Raw genomic sequence first — 7443 nt, 5'->3', positions numbered from 1 at the left:
CTCAGCCTGCTGACAGCGAAGCCTTCCACCTCTGTGCTGAACTTAGGTCAGGGCCCTCGGGGTCATGAGGAAAGGGAGCCAACTGGAGAGTCCCAGTTTGCCTCAGATTCCCAGTCCCCAGGAAGGCTTCCTGGAGTCCTACAGGGAAAACATGTAGTGATTCAGGTAATGCCATCCTCATCAGAGACATCACAACACAACACAAAAACCCAGGAGAGGGTGAGCGATCTACCCAATCAGTGCCTGAGAAGGAGGGGATTCCAAGCAGACACAGGCTGGCATGGGTTCTCAGCCTGCTTCTCTGCAAGCGCCACAGGCGGGTGTCAAATCTAATCTGGGTGCCTCCGGACTGAAATTTGTCATCGTGCTCCATAACACCACTTCTCATCCCCCAGAGGACTGAGGAGCGGTGGACAACATGGGCAGAGCACACAGCCTTCAGGAAGGGCTGAAGCGTGGTTGTCTTCAGTGTGTGGCTGGACCCGTCAGCTAGTCCATCCTCTCTCTACCCTCCCCCAGTATCTGCTGCAAGGGACTGTGGGTAACTAGATGGACCTCTGGTCCCTCCCACATGCTGACCCCAGGAGTCTGGAGCACCTGCCTTTGGTGTCCAGAGAAACTGGGCTGGCCATGTTGTTGGAGGGGCTCCAGTCTTGCACACTGTAGACGGAATGCTGAAGCCAAAGAGAGGAAGAGTCTGAAGCCCCCTTCTTCTCCTGCTGTGTTCTGAGCACTCTTCTAGATAGGGCACTGATGGGTCCCTGTCCCCAAGGGCTTCATCTAATCAGGGTGGGGTGGAGAGACAGTAGATAGGGCAGCCAGGATGGCTCAGCTGGCAAAGCTGCCAAGTCCGAACCTGCCTCTGAAATCTACAGTCTACTCAGTGGAAGGAAAGAACTGACATGGGAAAGTTGTCTGCAGAACAGACGAGCACTAGGCACGTGTGTGCCCCCCACATACGTGCGTGCATCCATGTGTATGTACATACAGTCATACAGTGTCATAAAGCACTTTTAAAACAGAAAAACAATGACAGAAAAATTGGTTAAAAAAAAAAAAGACATGAACCAGGAAAAACAATGGCAAAGGCTATATCGAGGAAATGGAGGAGAAGAATCAGCCTTCAGTCTGGATGACCTCTCTGGGCAGGTGATGCTAACCTGAGATCTAAAGGTTGTAAAGGCGTCAACTGGCGCCATCAAGGAAAAGGACATTCCTGGTGGAAGGGACGGCCCATGACAATCTCCCGAGTATGTGCTTCGTGTGTCAGAGTACACTGGACAGGAAAATCTATTTGGTGTATTGTAATATTTTTTAATTTAAATTTTATTTTATTTTATTTGAATGGTTGTTTTGCATATCCTGACAATTTTTTAAATGATATATATATGTTGCCTGCCTGTGTGTACCTCATGTCCATAGAGACCAGAAGGGGGCTCTGGATCCCCAGGGGTGGGTGTCACAGATGGTTGTGAGCTGCCATATGGGTGCTGGAATTTAATCTGCAAGAGCACCAAGTGCTCTTAGCTGCTGAGCCATCTCTCTAGTCCCGAAATTTAAGACCAGAGTGCATTGCATGCAGCGTCTCAGGACACTCAGAGGACAGACGCACTTGTGTGCCTGCGTCCTCGCCGGTGTCCAGGCGTGCTCTGGGTTGCAGTCTTGCAATCTAACATGTGTTCGCAGGCTGAGGTGGTAGTTCTATTGTACGTGCTTGCTTGCAGGCCTGAGAACCTGGGTTCGGTCCTCCAGGACCCTCCTGTTAGCCAGATGCCTGGGATGCTCCCTGCTGAGATCCAGGCCACCGTGAGACCACTTCAAAAACAACAAGGTAGGAAGTGACTAAGGATGACAACTGAGGTTGTCCTCTACTTACACACACACACACACGTGGGTACACAAGCACACCTGACAGGAATGCAAACACACTCAACATCTGTTATTCAGGGTTCTCTAGGGGAACAGAACTTATAGAATGAAGATATATATACCTATACATCTATACATGACATATATTATATATTATGTGGGATTTTAAAGAACGGGTTACAGGCTGTGGTCCCGCTAATCCAACAATGGCTGTCCACCAATGGAAGAGCCACGCGTCCAGCAGTTGCTCAGTCCACAAGGCTGTGTCTCAGCTGGTCTTCAGGAGAGGCCAGACTTCCAGCAGGCTCTAATGCCAATGAAAGAATGGACTTGTCAGTGAGAAAAGAACAAACGGGGAAAGACAGAAGCTTCCTTCTTCGGTGGCCCTTTGCATAGGTTGCCAGCAGAAAGCGTGGGCCAGATTAGAGGTGATCTTCCCATCTCAAAAGATTTGAATTAAAAGTGGTTCTTCCCACTTCTAGTGATTTAATTAAGGAAAAAAATCTCTCCCAGGTTTTTAGTCACTCTGGTTTTGGCTAAGCTGACAACCAAGAAAAGGCGCTGCAACCCCCACTAACCCCCAGATACTAAAGTCATGTATTTCTGTCCACTGTTCTTGCAGGACCTGGGTTTTGTTCTCAGCCCTCATGCGACAGCTTATAACCACCTGTAATTTCAGTTCCAGGGGATTCAATGCCCTCTGCTGGCCTCCATGGGCACCAGCCGTGCCTGTGGCATACAGACAGACAGACATGCGTACACACACGGGGGGAGGCGTGCAGCCAAGCACAAGGGGAGCACTCAGCAATGCTTCTTTGCTTTCCTTGTGTTGAGCATAATCCATGACCAGGAAGAGGCTTATGGCTTCCAGCGTCATAGAAAACGTTTTTAATTTCATGGTACTTTTTTTTTTTTGAGACAGGGTTTCTCTGTGTAGCCTTGGCTGGCTCAGACTAATTTTGTAGACCAGGCTGGCCTCGAACTCACAGAGAGCCTCTGCCTCCCTGAGCTCTGGAGTGCTCCACCAAGCTCATGGTACATCCTTTCTGACAAGAAGCTACATGATTTTAAAAGATCTCATGATCTTTTCTCATGATCTTAAAAGATCTTCAGAGCCTGGAGAGATGGCCGATCAGCTAAGCCCACCGGCTGCTCTTCCACAGGAGCAGGGTTTGATTCCCAGCACTCACACGGCAGCTCACGACCATCTGCAACCCTGATGCCCTCTCTGTCGCTCTTGGCACACATACGGTGCACAAACAGTTTGCACGCAGACCAAACACCCAAACACCTAAAAATAAGTAATTTTTAAAAAGATACACTTCTCCCTCAAAAAAGATTTTGAACCATTGTGCGTTCTATAAATATTTGTTCCCATTGTATCTTTCTGTAATAGTTGTATACTCAATAAACAATGAATGAATCAGTAAGCCTCCTCCTCATTAGGATGTTTTTTTCAATGGGGATAAAAACAGTCAAAAAAAAAAAATCTCAAAGGCGACTGAGAGGGAAACTAAGCGTTGATTACTAAACTGTGACCCTAAATACCGCTTTTCCAGCCCGGTCCATTGCAAGTCCCACGCTTCAGCCCCCGCCAGCACCCACCTCCTGTCCTGAGATCACTCACTGACTGCGCCTTTGCAGCCTGTCAGCTGAAAATAACCCCGGAGCCGGGTAGGGCTCCTTGCCCGGCTTCCGAGACCGGGAGTGACTCTGCCCCCTGCCGGCCGCTGGCCCCGTCAGCGGGCAGAGCCAGGTGCCTCCGGGACCCAGGTCAGGGCTGGGAGGCATGGAGGGGGCGTGGAAAGGGCCGACCCCCCACGGGACAGGCTTGAGTTCGGGGCTGCTGTGCTTGCTTCCCAGGCTGGGGAGGCGCCGGCCGCCGTGCAGGCGCTTCCGGAGCCCCAGGGTGGCCCAGTGTCCCAGACTCTCTCGTCCCTCCCTTTTCCCTGAGCCCGGCTGCGACACCTTTCCATCCTGAGCCAATTCTCTGCATCGCCTACACTTGGCGATGTACACAGTGCGGTGTACCAGCCTCCCCATCACCATGGAAACAGGAGCCTCTGCATCCTAGAGCAGATCTGCGAAGCTACGAGAAGAATCTGGGTTTGGGAAAGACAGAGAGAGAGAGGGAGGGAGGGAGGTTATTAAGTAACACGGAGCCTGTGAAGATGGTTGGCTTCCGTGGCCAGACGTCAACGCGCCCCTCTCAGACCATCCAAACATAACCTTGAGCTAACTCCCCCCTCCCCTCAGCACCATCTTTCTCATCTGTTAAATCAAAACAGCAGCAGCACCTCCTTCACAGGGCGGTCGTAAAAATGCGACCGTTAGGTAACGCACACATAACGCTCAGGTCAGTGCTCAGCACACAACTGAATGCTCAAAAATGTCATCATTGCGTATCTGCCTGTTTATTATTTAGGTACCTACTATTTCTGCTGCCAAATCGTTAGTCCCTTGATGACAGCTTTTAGACCAGGCACCTGGTATTACACACACCTGTAATACCAGCATTTGGGAGGTGAAGGCATGAGGCTCTGGATGTCAGGTTTAGCCTCAACTACCTAATATGTTCAAAGCCAGCCTGAACATCAGACCCCAAACTCAAAAAAAAAAAAAAAAAAAGAAAGAAAGAAAGAAAAATGGAAAATTACAAATTTTTCTTTTCAGTGTGTGTGTGTGTGTGTGTGTGTGTGTGTGTGTGTGTAAGACTGTGTGCTCATTCAGGGGCCAGAGAGAGGCCCTTAAGACAGCATCGCTTGTGAACTGGACGTTCACCTTGCTGGCTAGGGTGGCTGGCCAGCGGGACGTCACAATCTACCCAACCACACTCACATCCATCCTGGTGTGCTGTCGATTCAGCTTCCCTGGTACCCTGGGCTGGCACTCTCTGATGACTCCCCTCTCTGTACACAGTGGCCTGTAGGCTCTAACTCAGGTGCAGCGTCCTCTGACTTCATTGCCTTCCTCCTTCAGGAAGCTGTGGATTTTTATAGCTTGCTTGACCTGTGGCTTCTCTTTCAAATTCTAGCAAAAATGGTCCTCAAGTTTAGGAAGGGAGGGAGGGAGTAAGGGAGAGAGGCTGGTTTGGTTCTGTAAAGCCAGCATTCGGTAGGTTTATCTCCTTTCCGTGTGCCCGTGTGTACAGTTAAGTTTCACAAACAGTCAGCACCCCATTTTGGTGGCATTAAGTCCTTGCAGCAAGTTTCTATGGGGACTTAACTCTCAAGTGTGGGCCCCTGAACTTCGCCAAAGTGGAAGCAACAGCTTTTTTTCCTTTCTTTTTTTTTTTTTTTTTTTCCATTTTTGTTTGTGTCGAGACAGGGTTTCTCTGTGTAGCCTTGGCTGGCCTTGAACTCACAGCACCTGCCTCTGCCTCTCTGAGTGCTGGGATTTACAGAGCCCAGCTTTTTTTGTTTGTCTTTGAGACAGGGTTTCTCTGTGTAGCTCTGGCTGTTCTGGAGCTCACTCTATGGACCAGGCTGACCTCCAGCTCAAGGGAATCCACCTGCCTCTCCCTTTCAAGTGCTGGGATTAAAGGCTTCTCCCACAATCACTTGGTGAAGCAAAAACTCTTAACTAAATCCGAGAAGAAAATAAAAACGTGTTCACAAGGCAGGATAGGCAGCCCAGGCCTGGCATTTTGGCTACTTGAAGAGGCTGAAACAGGAAGACCAAAACTTCAAGGCCTACCTGGGATTCCGAATAAATAAATTCAAGGCCAACCTGGCTGGGCAAATCTGTAAGGCCCTACCTTAAAAAAAAAAAAAAGAAGCTGAGGGTGATAGACACACCTTAAATCTCCTACTCAGGAGACAGAGGCAGGGGCATCTCTGAGTTTGGGGCTAGCCTGGTCTAACAATGTATTCCAGGCCAATGAGAGTTCCACAGCAACCCCCTGTGGTGATATCGCTATAGTTACATAGCTATATCATACACATACCACACATTTGTACGTTCATTTTGTTTTTGACACAGGGTTTCATGTAGCCCAGGATAGCTTTGAACTTTGTCTGTGTTTTATGCTGGTCTCCTGCCTCCACTTCCCAGGTGCTGGGCTTAAAGATGCGTTCCACTAGCCCTAACTTATGACAATATTAGGAGAAATTATGGGGGGCCTAAGTGGAGGAATGCCTAATGAGTTTGAGCTGGAAGACTCGGCCTCAGAAACTAACCTAGAAACTCGCTGCAGTTCCCTTCGAACCCCAGCAGCTTGGAAACAAACAAGCTGGTGCATGAATTTGTGCAGAAATGCAAGGCCCACAGATAAGCAAGATGCTCTCTGAGAGGAACAAGGCTGGGTTCTTGGTCTAGCTTGCACCAAGAACTATAATAAATAGTCTGTAATAAATAACGGAGATGGTGTGCTGTTAGCACAAGAATAACCAGATAGCTCTGTGGAACAGAAACAAGAACTTAAACACAAACCCGGTCATTTATGGAGTCTTGATTCCTGATGGAGGGAATAATTCAGAGCAGTGAGGAAACACCCCCAAGGCACAGACCGACCCACAAGGTCAAACATCAAATTTTAGGTATGAATATGAAAAAAATAGAACAATGGGGCTTTAGGAAACAGGGTAGGAACCACCATTAAAGACACTAAGATAAACTGCTCCTCAAACGCTAATCAGAAGCAGCCACGATTGGGTTCCAGACTGACCTGGTGGTTGCCACACAGACCTGAGCTCCATCCAAAGCACACAAAGGGAAAAAGTGAGGAAAGGAAGGCTCAGGTGACATGTGAGTTAAAAATTGTAGTTAACACTGAGAAAAAGGAAGAGAAGGGCTAACTGAGGGGCCGGGTTGACGGCTTAGTGGGGAGAAGGCATTTGCGACCAAGCCTGAGCACCTGGGATCAAGCCCGGGATGACTCCCAACAGCTGCCCTCTGACCTTCACCCTGAGCAGTTTGGCAACACATAAAATACACAGGGGTTTACAGAAAAGCTTTAGACCAGAAGAAAAAGTTGGGACAGACGCTGGCAAAGAACCTGCAATCAGATTATGAGATGAGGGATGACGACGATGTAGCTCAATGGTGTGGCCTAGCACACTCAGGCCCTGGGTCCAATTCTTGAGGAAAAAGGATAGAAAGGCGGGTTGCAAGTTGACCTCCGACCTCCGCACATTCGGAGGTCGAATAAAACATAAATCAATAAACATAAATCAATAGTAAAGCAAATGATGAAAAAGGAGTAAGAAAAGAGAAAATGAACAACTACGAAACTAATGAACATAAAACTTACTATAAAAGTGGGCAAGAAGGGGAAGAGGACCTTCTTTATCAGTGGACTAGGGGAGGGGCATGGGAGGAGAAGAGGGAGGGAGGGAAGGAGGGAGGGGTTGGGAGAGGACAAAGAAGGGGCATAGTTGGGATACAAAGTGAATAAATTGTAATAAATAAAAAGATTGTTAAAAAGAGAAATTTAAGAAATTCACTGGAATTGGCTTCACTAAAATTTTTAAATTTGTGAGAAAACATATTCAGGGACATGATATATTTGTTTACTGAACATTATACTGAATATAACCAAAGATGAATGAAATTGATTGAAAACACCCCATTTTA

This window comes from Psammomys obesus, unplaced genomic scaffold (assembly GCF_907164565.1).
Source record: "Psammomys obesus unplaced genomic scaffold, mPsaObe1.curated_primary_1811, whole genome shotgun sequence".
Lineage (NCBI taxonomy): Eukaryota > Metazoa > Chordata > Mammalia > Rodentia > Muridae > Psammomys > Psammomys obesus.
The sequence above is the reverse complement of the archived record's forward strand: the minus strand, read 5'-3'. Positions refer to the sequence as shown.